At 40.6% G+C, this 13,625-nt stretch overlaps 1 protein-coding gene across 1 annotated transcript in view; it reads left to right on the top strand.

Annotated features, from left to right (window-relative positions):
* BANK1 (B cell scaffold protein with ankyrin repeats 1) overlaps nt 1-13,625 on the top strand; it is a 2,434,538-nt gene that overhangs the window by 868,480 nt on the left and 1,552,433 nt on the right. The gene's annotated exons all lie outside the window — the stretch shown is intronic.

The raw sequence follows: 13,625 nt of genomic DNA, 5'->3' as shown, positions 1-13,625 counted from the left end.
AAGGAAACCCAGAACAATTTATTTCGAATCCTTACAGAACACATTTTTTCAAATCCTCAGGCGACTTATCGGGAACATCCAGGCACCTGGATGCTTGATATTCACATGCCTCATGTTGAGATGAATCCTTGGGAAGAGCCAGTAGTTCTGGGAGTGAGCACAGCAAGAAAGAATCAAGAATATTTGTAATATTTGTAATTTAGTAATTTAGTAAATTTAATAGGGAGGGAAAAAATGTGACAAGATATAGACAGTGGGGTAATATTTGCTTCTGTATCCTAAATAAATTCAGGACTTTCCTTTGTTATTCTAACCAGGAAAATGTGCATTTTATTACAAGACCAGTGGCTCACATTATGATTGTTTAAAGTACCTGTATTTGTACCAGTATGTTTTTTTAAAGAGATGAACAAATGAGGAAAGGATGTTCTGAAATGAGCAGACATAAGTTTATATATACTTCAAGGCCAAGCTACCCACAGCTTTGGAGAAAGAAAATAAATATTTTCAGCAGTAGTGGAGGCGTTCTTCATGCATCTGGTAAGAGAAAAGTACACCTCTGAATGAAAATACTGCCTCACATAAAGCTTTTTCATTCTAAACATCTTGTAAGGGAAATCAAGAAGATGAGGTTAGTTTTGCAATGATAGGGAATCATTGTCGAGCTATGTTTAGAACAACTCCAGATCTTGTTTCACAACCCATGAGAGGAAATTGCAGTTTTAGTTGGTGTGATATTTGGTATCCAGCTGCAATTTACAGAATAAGTGCCTGATTAAGATTTCGACAGACAGGTGACTCCATCACAACGGTGATGGATATGCCATCCACGGAAATATAAACCCCATAATATCCTATGGGATTTATATTTCGGCAGCATGGGATATCCGTCACTGATGTGACGGGGTAACCTGTCCGCTGAAAACTATACCAGACCCTAAGTGATCTCACCATAGTAATCTGTCCTCAAAAAGCTCAGGACTGGCAGAATATCTCATTTCCAGCCATTAACAGTCCTGAAAGATTTGTCCTGAGATGCCAGTGAATCTACACAATTCAGAAGTAAAGTGTTATTTGCTTAAACTATATAGCAATTCCTTTTCACACACCAACCAACACCCAAGCAAGCCAAGCTGTCTTGTATGTTTTGAATGTAGCCAGGGCCCAAGTATATTTAACGAGGCTTTCAGCTGAATTTAAAATGCCTGCCAGTGACCAATATTAACAGAAAGATTATAAGGCAGATTGGGGTACAGGATCAGTTTGCGATTTTTGAAGTGGGGATCTTAGGGTAAGGTAAGGATGAAATAGAAGCAATGTGTTGTTTTTCTTCTCACAAAATGATGACCAAGAAGGTGAGTAAGAATATCTTTATTCCAGATCTAGTTTCACCAACCATCCCAGGGCAGCTTCAGGTCCCAACTGAACAAACCTGGACCTTCCCTGTTAAGTTCCAGAACTGACCATTCCACTTCTAAAGCACAATGCAGGAGGTTCTATGGACATTTTAAGGAAATACTGGAATTATTTCTGAGCTTTTTCAGAGTGGGGAAGTGAGAACCACCAAGGACTTCCATCTATGAATTTGAGCAAGGCATGTGGAGATCATGACAAAAGGAGGAAAAACATAAATTTTACTGGTTAATATGAAAACAAGTCTGTAGCTACACAAGAGGATCCTATACCATTTTTGTTGACTCTTGTCATCTTCTTAATAGTCAGCATGATCAGTCTGATACAAATATTGTACAGTTTTGATCAATGACTTGTCCTGGAATAACAAACAACAGTAAAATGTTAAACACACTTTGATACCCAAAGACAATTCTCAGTTTCTAGTAATCTTATATCCAGTGTTTGCCATCTCAAATGTCACAGGGGGCCACCTGTGTTGGGACCATCTACGGCTCTGTCAGTTGCATATGCCCAGCAAACATCATCCTCAGGTGGGGTATTGGTATATCATTAAATTGATCATCATGATGCATACAGCCTACCATGCAGACCGTCACTGCTCTGTGACATATGTACAATGCTATGATTTATGTGTAGTTTTCTGAATTTCACAGTGGTCTGTCATTCCGTCTCACTAGTTTTGTCCTACCCTGTCACTCAGGCATTGCTCACTCTTTGCATTCTATATGGCGTTAGTTCCGTGGCTTCTGCCTACCCGCATTTGAAAAATTCCTTCTTTATTGTGTTATTTGTAGCATCAGATCCCTTTTCCATTGCATGGAAATGTCATCTAGGGCACTGATATAGCATCTTAGGAAATATCTTGTATTTGTAATGGGTGAAGTATGTGTGATACTGTCTGTTAAATTATTTCAATTTAAATCTAGCATCTCTAGATTTCTCTTTAGAGTACACTATAACCCTTTGCCATTACACACCTGCTAGGTCATCCTCCAAGTCTGTGGTCCATGCCTTCCTCATGGGGTGTGTGGTCATCCCAGTAATTTCTGTCAACCAATTTTGAGTATAATTCTCAGCACTGTGAGTGTTTTGTGTTCTTCTGTCCCTATTGGCCATACATGTTTGATTGAATGAACCTTGTCACCAAAATCTGACCTCCTGGTATGAGATGTACCTCCAGCAGAATGTGAAATGTGTGTAGAGAGCCTCCTTCGCAGAGATCTCATGTAGTCAGTACACCTACTTTTACTAATGCTGTCCTAGCCACTCTGTCAGTTTGATGAGCACTAACAAGTCTCACAGTGGGAAACGCAACATAAATGCTGTTCACAGCATTGTGTCATATTCACCAATACAACAGATGCTGACTTTTATGACATTTTGAGAATACAAGCATTATTAGTGAAGCAATCTCTATCAGCCCATGCATGTATTGTACCTCCTTGTCTCTGGCGTCGGTAAGCCATCACACCACCCCTTAAAATGTTGCCACCAAGTAAAAAAGGCTCCATGTTCGGTGCACTCAAAGCTCCCTCCATGTTTGGGAGTTGTGATTTGTTAAGGGAGAATCTATGTGCCCTCCATGCTATGCTTTTCAGTATAATAATGATATCTATGAATTGGCATGCGGTACGCACAGTGAAATTGCACTGAAGAAATGTAAGAAGTGAGGGACCACACCATTTTATTGATAGCTATCATTCCCACAACCAAGAATCACAATTTGCAGTTGAAGGATGCCAATTCTTTGTTCTGTGTCGGCCTATTTTCCCTGCAGACAGGGCTTCATCTATCCGATATATAAACACACCTATATATTGGAAGGTTGTTGGCTCTCATAACAATAGCAGTGCGGGCAGGACCATCAGGACTGGTTCCTGTGGCAGTTTCAATAGTAATAAACACAATTTTCCTGTGTTCATTCTCACACAACGCTCTCAACTCAAAAGTCTTCAGCTAAATCAATGACAGTCACAATCCCTTGTTTGTCATGTCCCTGAGGAAGAGCAGCACATTGTCTGTGTATATTTCTATGATGTGCAAATACTGTCTCATCTTAATGCCCATGACTGCACTTTTCCATCAGATTGTTGATGCCAGAGGCTCCATTGTCAGTGCAAAGAGCAAAGAGGACAGGAGCACCCCTTTTGTGTACACCTATGTATGTGAAAAACCCTTAAAGATTACTTTCACAGTTTTGGCACAGTTGAACAAGCTGGAGCATAGTAATTTACTCTGCATTTTTATGTCAGGACCTGATCCCATTTTGAGGAGAACTGTTAATAAATAGTCTCAGCTGAGGGAATCAAATGCCTTCTCCATGTTAACCGACACCACTGCTGATAGCTCTCCCTCCCTGGTGTAATCCTTCATTACATGAATGAGGCACTGGATGTTTACCACTGTATTTATTTGCAGAATAAAGCCTGTCTGGTCTGGGTGCACCAGTTTGGGCAGTAGGAGTGCTACCTTGGCACCAACACTTTACTCAGGATTTTGCAAACCAGGTTCACAAGCAATAGCAGCATATTCAAGGACCTCTAGCGGGTACCTCCCTGGCTCAGGCAATGTAACTGTGATAGCCTCCCTACTATTTGGTTAGAGCCTGCCATTCTCTCTCAATGTCTGATATAGCCCTATGAGCCTACGGATCAATAGAGGGCTCTATGTATCATAAAACTCCAATTCGAACCCTTTGCTCCCCAGGTTTTTACCCTTAGCAAAATCCCAGATTGCAATATTGGCCTCCTTCAGAGTCAGTGTTGCATCTCAAATCATGATCTAAAATCATGATTTGTTCTTCTGTCAATGTTCACATTTCTGTCTCATTAATGTACTTTTCTAGGTTATGGGCGTCTATGTTGAAAGGCATCCTTAACTCCCTCCTTTCATCATAGATCTAATTTTGAGATCTCATCATTCTCCAATTGGTTGTCTTAAGAGCTGCTCCTGGGGTATGTGGGTATGTGTTTTCCTTGTGTTCAGAATCCAGGCCAGTAAGTGGCCTGCTTTGCCTCCTTCGGTCTGTTGTCCATGCAGACACTGTTTATGGCCAAACAGGCTCAGGTACTCTGTCACTTCTCTATGGTCAGCCTGTTGTAATATAAATAAGAGGCTGCAAACCATAGAAACACGCTGGAGACTTCAAGTTTTCTGTAGGCTCTTTAGTAAATATAGAGATAACACTTGGAGTGTACATGGAGTGTACACTTGTACATGGATAAGTATAAGGAAGTATAAAGGAGCACTAGGAACAAAGGCACACACTGTGTTCTGCCCAGATCCTCACCAGCTCTCCAAATGTCCCGGACAGTCACATTTTGGCAATGGATCACCCCTGATGATGCCATTCTCATACAAGCATGGATGCAAGAGGTTAATCTAATCATCCATGTACCAAATAACACAGATACCACTAGTTCAGTTAGGAGCCATCTTTATTGTGTAAGTTCCATATACTCTCCAAGAGAAAGATGTAAGTAGGTTAATCGGACACTTCTCTAAGAGCATGGGCTTCTCGGCAACTGACATTCCATACTTACTATTCCATTCATACATCATCATGCAAGGTGAGTAGTGACACAGAACATTGTAGATAGATGTAATATATCCCCTTTGCGCTGGGCCCCACCTTGACCATCCTCTGACTATTCATGACCTGTACTCAATGCTGTCCCACAGCATATGAACTTTAACAGACTCATCCTCAAGGCTCAGTTCCAATCTGTTCGGGCTCAACCCCTATTAACCATCTCATACTTTTTCTTTGTCAGCCTCCTAGACAATTTCAAATACATAGGCAGGTGGTTTTACTCATGTGTGTTTCCAGTCTTACAACCATGTCTATTGGCATGCCACCAAAATTGGGCAGTCTTCAACAGCATTCTCTGTTTAATCCTTTCTCACTAAGATAATGGTATCTGTTCACTATTCCTAAAGTTGCTGCGCCTCCTATCCAAGTGCATCCGTTGGAATGGATATGACAATAGGTGGGGAGAATGAACCTCTGTCTAAGGCTTCTTCATGTTCGTGGTCACTGTGTTATCCACCGAGGAGTCTTAGATGTCCTTAGATAGCTATGATTGCCATGTTGCAACCTGTGTCAGTGTTCTCTGTGGTTGGCTATGGTATGTTCTTCTGTAAATATGTGCAGGTCCTCTGTTTCTCTTTTTTGCATCTTTTCTGTTTTCAGGCCATGGTCCATGGCCAATTTGTCTGACCATTCTCTTGTCTCATTTGAGTCAATGAAGAAGTGCAAGATTGTCCCATGCAGTACCTTCAACTTGTCAGGAAATAGGAGCAATGTATTTTAAGTTCAGCCATCGGAGGACTCTTTTTACTACTAGGACTGAATTTGGCGTACTGTTGAACCAAGGTTCTTTTGCCGGAGAAAGAAACATCTTGGTGCCTTGGATTTGAAAGGGTATGTTTTGGAGTACTAGTTGCATCAGATTGTGGTTGTGTCTGCAATGTAACTGTTAGGCCACAACTGGTTGCGATTGTGTCCTGGTTAAAAGGGACACATTTCAAGTTGTTTCATCTGGAACGTGACACCTCCTCCTTTGCCATGCATTCCTGATTGTAAATATGTTCCTGCATCTCCACATCTGCCTTTCCTAGTCCTGTATTAGTGGAGACATTTTTTTTAAGGTTGCTTCAAAATCCACAGCTCTGTTGAATATCTTCTGCTGGTCATATGGAGCAGGCTGAGGTTGACAGATACCATGTCAATCCTTGATGCCAGTGACGCACATGTCTACACTGTTGCTGATAGGATATCATCTAGTTTATCTGCAGTTCCATCATTTTGATTCTCTGCTAGGTGGGTCTTATCATGCCATTTCATTGAGTGTCTCTTTTAAGGATGGCATTAAATGCTTCAATGTTTTAGGCTTGCCAACATTGTGTCTGTAGCATGACATAACTGTTTAGGGCACAGTGGGTTCCACATATTTCAATGCATTGTTGCTCATAACTTTGCATGTGGATGATTCAGTAGTATTGAGCACTCATGCATCATGAGGTGCCCCCTTGCTGATGGTGTATCTTTTGAGTTTAACAACCCTAGTCAGTTTAGGTGCAGGGTCCTTGATTATTGTGCATCTAATTGTGCCCCATTTTGATCTGTGTGTGGTTCACCTGTAATATATTGTCTGTTGGCACACTGACTTTAGATCTACAGTCCTCTGGTGGACAGAGTCTCCAAATTATGGAATTTCGGGCAGTAGGTCTACAAAGGATCGCTGCTCATAAGCTGCTTATATCTCGTTTGACTACCACTACCCACACCCATCCGCAAACTACAGACCTCCCCATGAGTATTTTCAAACATTTGTTTATAAACAGTCACTACTTGTGTAGCTGTGTTACTTTCAAAGTGAAGCAAAAAATATCAGTGAAAATAAAGTTCTATTGTTTCAACTACTTTGACTGTTAGGGTATAAGTAATGGAACGTCAGAGGATATTAAGCCATAATATAGTAACCAAAATAACATATGAAAGAAATATTGGGCCATATTTATGACCCCCTTGCCCCACCACAGCATCACTTTTTGCAAACCTTGATATCTTATTTATGAAGGCATGCAAAGCCACTTTGCGTGGCTTTGAATGGCCTCATAGATATGGGGTGAGGCAAGGCAGCACAAATCGCTGTGTATCCTTACTCTGAGTTTAGGAGGCATTCTATGGGCATTGTTGTGAGTGTTCCCAAGTAACACCTATGGATTTTGAGCTTCCCAGATTTAGAAGACCATTTAAACCTGGGGATGTGCCAAAACCTTACACTTCCAGAGGTGAGGCGTAATGAAGAGAAGGTACTTTATATCTCTTAGTTTATTTCTCTTTCCATTCTGCAGCACACATGGAAAGAGAAAAACACCTCTCAGGATTGTTTTTGTGCAGGAAGGTGCGTTGGCACTAGGCTGCCAAAACGGCATGAGCGGAATGGACAGGAATACACCATATTGGATAAATACAGTGCATTCCCGCCCTTTCACCTTGACGTAGGGCAGCATAGCAAGATGAATTGCTGCGCTGCCCTATGCCAAAACCACATAAATGAGGCCCATTGTATCCCCAATATCGTTCACAAAAATATTGCATGTTAATTAATCGGAAATCTATACTATATGCGACAATACTTTAATAAACAATATTTGAGACATAGTATCTCAGACTATATTTCTTACCAACAATATTCTGACATACAACCATGAATACCTTCTTTGTGGGGAAGGTTTACAAAAATAATTGAACTGGATACAAAAAAGCAGGCAGTGTAAAATGCTTGCATGATGTGCTTCTGTAGTTCACCAATACCACTTCAACCAGCATGCATTGCAAATGAAATACTGCAGTTCACATTGCGCTAGCAGTGCATATTTGTCCAAGAAAATGCCATCAAAAGCACTTCAGTGCCAAATGTACATAATGCAGCAATGCTGGCACCGTGAAATTTGCAATGTGAATTTACAATCAATGTCCGATGCGCACATTTGCCACAGAATTTTTTTTATTTCAACACTAAAAAGTCCAAACTGAAAGGAGGCAGTAACATACTACTACCTTCTCCCTTGCTCACCTCACATAATGCATATTCCCATGGAAAATCTTCCAAATGCAAGGTAGGTGAGAAAATCGTGCTCACAAGTTCGGTATACGAAACAGCACACACATTATCAATATATATTGATTATGGTGTACCTAAGAGAAAGGAAAATATGGCATAGAAGAGGCAATTCAAGATTTTTTTTATAATAGAGAAAAACACTGAATTTTGCAAAAAGAGTTAATAGAAATAGCTGGAAGGGAACTGTGGAAAATGAATTCCCTTACATGGCACTCAGAAGGCAAATTCATTGTATCTAAAACTTAAATCACATCACTGCGTAATCCCTCCATTAGGAGGGATTTAATTGAGTGGTAAGAGATTGTAGGAGGAGATGAGAAGGAGAACAACGACCATCTATGACCTTGATAGTTTCCATTACTCCATTTTTCAGAAAGAGAGCAAACAAATAGGGAAAAGGACACAGAATACAGTGACATAATATTCATAGCGACTCAAGGAGTACTTTACTTCCAAAACATTTTTTTCCGTATTAAATTTTGCATACATTTGATACACAATATACTGATTATGTATAAGTACTTTATGAATAAAGATGATTTGCTTGCCTGAGGTGGAGGAAGAAAAAGAAAGAAGGAAATGAAATCTTTGCATATGGTACTTGAAAAATATATTAACCTTTGAACAGGCTTTGTTTCATACAAGTATATTATGAATTATGTATAAATCAATTAAATGAAATTGCTTATATGTCACTGGTTAAATTGACACTGCAACTGCAGGAAATGTATTGTACGCAGTGTTCACCAGCGAGCAAACAGGAAATAGTATTTGCGGTCCAGTGTTCTTTTAAAGTGGTGGGAGGAATAAGGGATCTTGCCCTTTAAATAGACACTCCTGATGTCACCACTCTTTGGCCCAGTTGAAGGCTCCAGCCGAAACATTGTCGTTTTGTTGTACACTATGCACCTTAGCTTATAAAATAAAATAAAACAAGATTACCTACCGGACTTTGCCATTTCCTTTCTAAGTCTAGAAAAAAATATATATATATATGGTCCAGTTGAAGACTAATTATAGACGAAACGCGTAGACCGTCCTACTTTTGCACTTTGCACATGGTGTTTTAATTTGAAAAAGCAAACTTACTTAAACTACTGCTGTGGTGCCGTGACTTCCGTCAAAGAAAAGGGACGAGAGGAATCCAAGGAATATATATATATATGGAGGAGAAAACGGTGATTAAGATTTAAAATATACAAAGACTGAACTGTCCCTTTAAAATTGGAAGTAATTGGACTTGGTCCCTTCTCCATGTCTATAAAGTTACGTTGTTTTAAAAGCCAAACGAACCCATTGATGCAGCTGATGGCATTTGAAGAAGAGTCATTAGACTCGAAACGCGTTATGCCAATAATCTTTTTAATAAAACAATTTTAAAAGTACTGCTGGTGTGGCCTGGGTTACGCTGCAGAGCTGCGCGTGCTTTTTGAGGATTTCACAGAAGTGCCTGACACACTTCATACCGGGCCCCGATCCGTGAGGGAGAGACGCTCTCTTGTCGAAGTTAGTAACAGAAGCATGGAGCTTACTTAAAGAGTGTCCCCGGGCTGCGAAAGTCTCGGGAACAGAGTTTTGATGGAAGGTCCACCTGGTGAGGCCCGCCTCAGCAAAGTGAATGGATTTTGTCAGCAGCTAGGATTGGCGGAGGAATTGCCTGAACCACGGCGTACTTTCAATGGCGGAAAAGAAGTAAGCTGCACCATGGTAGCGAGACTGCACCCATGCACTGTGACTGAGAAGTATGGAACTTTCCTTCTAAGGGCATGATTTGCACTCAGGACACAGTGTATGAAGGATGGTTTTGCCAAGATCGACATTGGGAATCCAGTAAAGAAAGCGGATGGCAGCACAAAAGCATTCTGGGAACGGTAGTCCCGTACAATGGAAGTGGAAGTCCATAATATTTCACTGCAAAGGAAACATGAACCAAAAACCATTTAGGGGGGTTAATAGGAACCTAATCAAAGAGCTGGTACTCAACCTTGCAGTTTGGAGGAGAAAACGGTGATTAAGATTTAAAATATACAAAGACTGAACTGTCCCTTTAAAATTGGAAGTAATTGGACTTGGTCCCTTCTCCATGTCTATAAAGTTACGTTGTTTTAAAAGCCAAACAAACCCATTGATGCAGCTGATGGCATTTGAAGAAGAGTCATTAGAGTCGAAACGCGTTATGCCTATAATCTTTTTAATAAAACAATTTTAAAAGTACTGCTGGTGTGGCCTGGGTTACGCTGCGGAGCTGCGCGTGATTTTTGAGGATATATATATATATATATATATATATATATATGTGTGTTTGTGTATATATATTTATATATATATATATATATATATATATATATATATATATATATATATATATATATATATATATATATATATATATATATATATATATATAAAACGCTCCACTTCCTCCAAAGGTATTCAAAATACACAAAAGAAGTACCGCACTCCCGGGGCAGTTCAGCTCATTTATTTGGCATGACGTGACCTCACGAACAACAGTCGTGTATATCGAACACGTAAGCCGCTGGACAGGACTCACCGATACCTGCGTGGCAGAGCCTCAGTGCACGTCGTTGAGGCACCCAGCGTTTCTCCTCCTCCCGCTACCGGCAGATCGTCACCACTTGTCCGGCAGCATGATCACAGATGCGGTGGTGCCTTCCAAGTAAAGCCGGCTCCAATTCCCCACAACAGTAGAAAAGAAGGCACTCGTAGGCGGGTGCAGGTATGGCGGTTGCGGGCTCCGCTCAAAACATAACGCTCCACTTCCTCCAAAGGTATTAAAAATACACAAAAGAAGTACCGCACTCTCGGGGCAGTTCAGCTCATTTATTAGGCTTGACCTGACCTCACAAACAACAGACACGTTTAGGCGAAGGTGCCTTTGTCAATGTTACCGGCACGATTGAAACGCTATGTTTTTAACCACACTAAAGACAGTGAACATAAGAGAAGGACTAACACTCAATGGATAATATGAGTGCCATTTTGTAACAGATATATATCTTTCCTAACAACATCTTAAAACGCTGTGAAACACAACAGTCCATTTGACAAATGTGCTTAAATCATTCAGTGCACTAGTGAAAAATTGATTCATTAAATAAATTACTAGTTCATTCAGAACAAATCAAACCTCGTGCACTTAACAAATGGCCACTATCTCGGTCATTTAGCGTAGATATAAATTCAATAAAGCAGTGGATCGGCTATTATCCTTCCCTAAGACGACATTAAGACAACATTAATCAGAAATTCTAAATTTACATGTCATCAAAACAAATCTTTTCACCCATATAGTGCGTTAATCACTCATTTCGAGCACGTCATATATTCATTTAAGTATAATACATTCAAATTCATTTGCATTAGCAGCTTTTTACCGTCAGGGTGTCATTGCATTTCCCTTGAGATGCATATATATCCACAATTTACAATTGTCAATTTTCATGGAATAAAGATAAAGATAAAGATAAAGATACAAAACCCAACTATCTCCCAGTATTGGATTTTCAGTGTCAACCTAGTTGCCTACTTATTTCTGACCTATATGTACAGACAGTTCCTCACCACAGTTAAGACCTCGTGGATGTTTAGTAAGCAGATCTATTATGTAACGCGATTCTAGTCTGCGTAACTGCTTCAGTCTGTCTCCACCACGCACACTCAAAGGGACATGATCCAGACAGTAGAATTGTAGCTGATTGCTGTCACTACCATGTTTATCAGCAAAGTGACGCCCAACTGGGTATGCATGATCGATCTTGTCAATTGCCCGCATATGCTCTAAAACCCTGATCTTTATGGGATGAACTGTGCTCCCTATATAGTGGAGTCCACACGGGCATACAAGGCAATATACCACATAGGGAGTGCTACACGTGATAAACTTCTTGATTTTGTTGGTTATCTCTATGTCTGCGATCTTGTACGTTAAAATCTTCCTGCTGTTAACACAGGCCTTGCATTTGCTGCAAGGATAAAAACCCATCATTTGTTTGAGTGTGTTCAACCTTTCTGGTGGTTTCTCTAAGTGACTCCTCACTAAGATATCCCTAAGGGATCTGGCTTTTTTAAAAGTCACCAGTGGTTTTGGAGGAATATCTTCACTGATGGTATTATCAGTTAAAAGAATAGGCCAGTTCTTTTTAAGCATTCTTTTTAGGTGATTCGCCTCTGCTGAGTAGGGGGTTACCATCCGTAACTTCCCCTTATCATATTTGGTATCATCCTTATTCGCTAGTAGCTGAGTCCTCTGTATGTTTCTCACTTTTTGTAGCGTTCCTTCCAGAGCTACAGAGTCAGTCATAGCCCCTTACTTTGAATCTAGCTATACTTCCTGCTGCAGCCATTTCAAACTTGCCCACTTTAGAGCAATTCCTTCTTCACCTAAGTAGTTCCCCGTAGGGAATACTTTGCACAAGTTTCGGTGGATGGCTACTGCTAGCGAAAAGTATTGAGTTTCCTGCAGTAGGTTTGCGGTATAGAGTGGTCTGTATGGCTCCCTCCTCAACATAGACCCTCAGGTCCAGGTAGTCCACTGCCACTGGACTCACTGTATCTGAGAATCTAAGATTTAATTCATTTCTGTTGAAGAGGTCAATGTACTGATTTGCTGAATCTACGGTTCCCTGCCAAATGATGAACAGGTCATCGATGTATCGATACCACTCCATAACCTTGCCTGCAACAGTCTCACACTGGTAGGTTCTGGGCACCCGCTCCTCCCACCAGCCAACGAACAAGTTTGCATAACTGGGGGCAAAGCAGGTGCCCATTGCCGTACCAGTGAGCTGTTTGTAGTGTTGGTCCTCAAATAAAAAGATGTTTTAATGCGTTAGGCAGAACTCAAAAAATTCAGTAAGCATAGCATTATGTTCAGAGTACTGCAATTGGTGTTTTCCCAGATAGAATCTCACTGCTTTAACTCAATCCTCATGTTTTATGCAGGTATAGAGGCTAGTGATGTCAAGGACTATAAGTAAATAACTAGAGTTCCATTTTGTACTCATGATTCTATTTAGAAAGTGCTTGGCGTCCCTAATATAGGAATCCAATTGCACCACCCAAGGAAACAAAACGTGATCAACAAACATTGATAAGTGTTCTGTCAGTCCATTTAGAGAAGAAACAATAGGCCTACCCGGAGGGTGTACGTTGTCCTTATGCAGCTTAGGAATGTGGTAAAACATTGGAATAACGGGGCTAGAGCTACGTAGGAACAGATGCTCATCAGGTCCCAGCATCTTCCTGTTGTACCATTTCGCAATTAGATCGTCATGTGCCTTGATGCTGTTCTCATACACTTCGGCTGAGACTTTCTGGTAGCAATCCATATTGAGTTGATTTACTGCCTCCATACAATATGCCACCCTTGTTTGTAATACCACATTCCCCCCCTTGTCCGAGGGTTTTATGATTATAGTTTGATCCTGCATAAGTTCTTGTAATGCCCGTTTTTCCTCATTTGTCAAATTGTTTGGACATGTCCTTTGTTTCGACTTAACTCCGAATTTTAGAAGGTCGTTGGTCATAGCTTCCGAGAATATATCTATGGCGTCC

The sequence above is a fragment of the Lissotriton helveticus genome, chromosome 2_1 (assembly GCF_964261635.1).
Source record: "Lissotriton helveticus chromosome 2_1, aLisHel1.1, whole genome shotgun sequence".
Lineage (NCBI taxonomy): Eukaryota > Metazoa > Chordata > Amphibia > Caudata > Salamandridae > Lissotriton > Lissotriton helveticus.
Note: the sequence above shows the minus strand (reverse complement) of the source record. Positions and strands in the feature narration are given on the sequence as shown.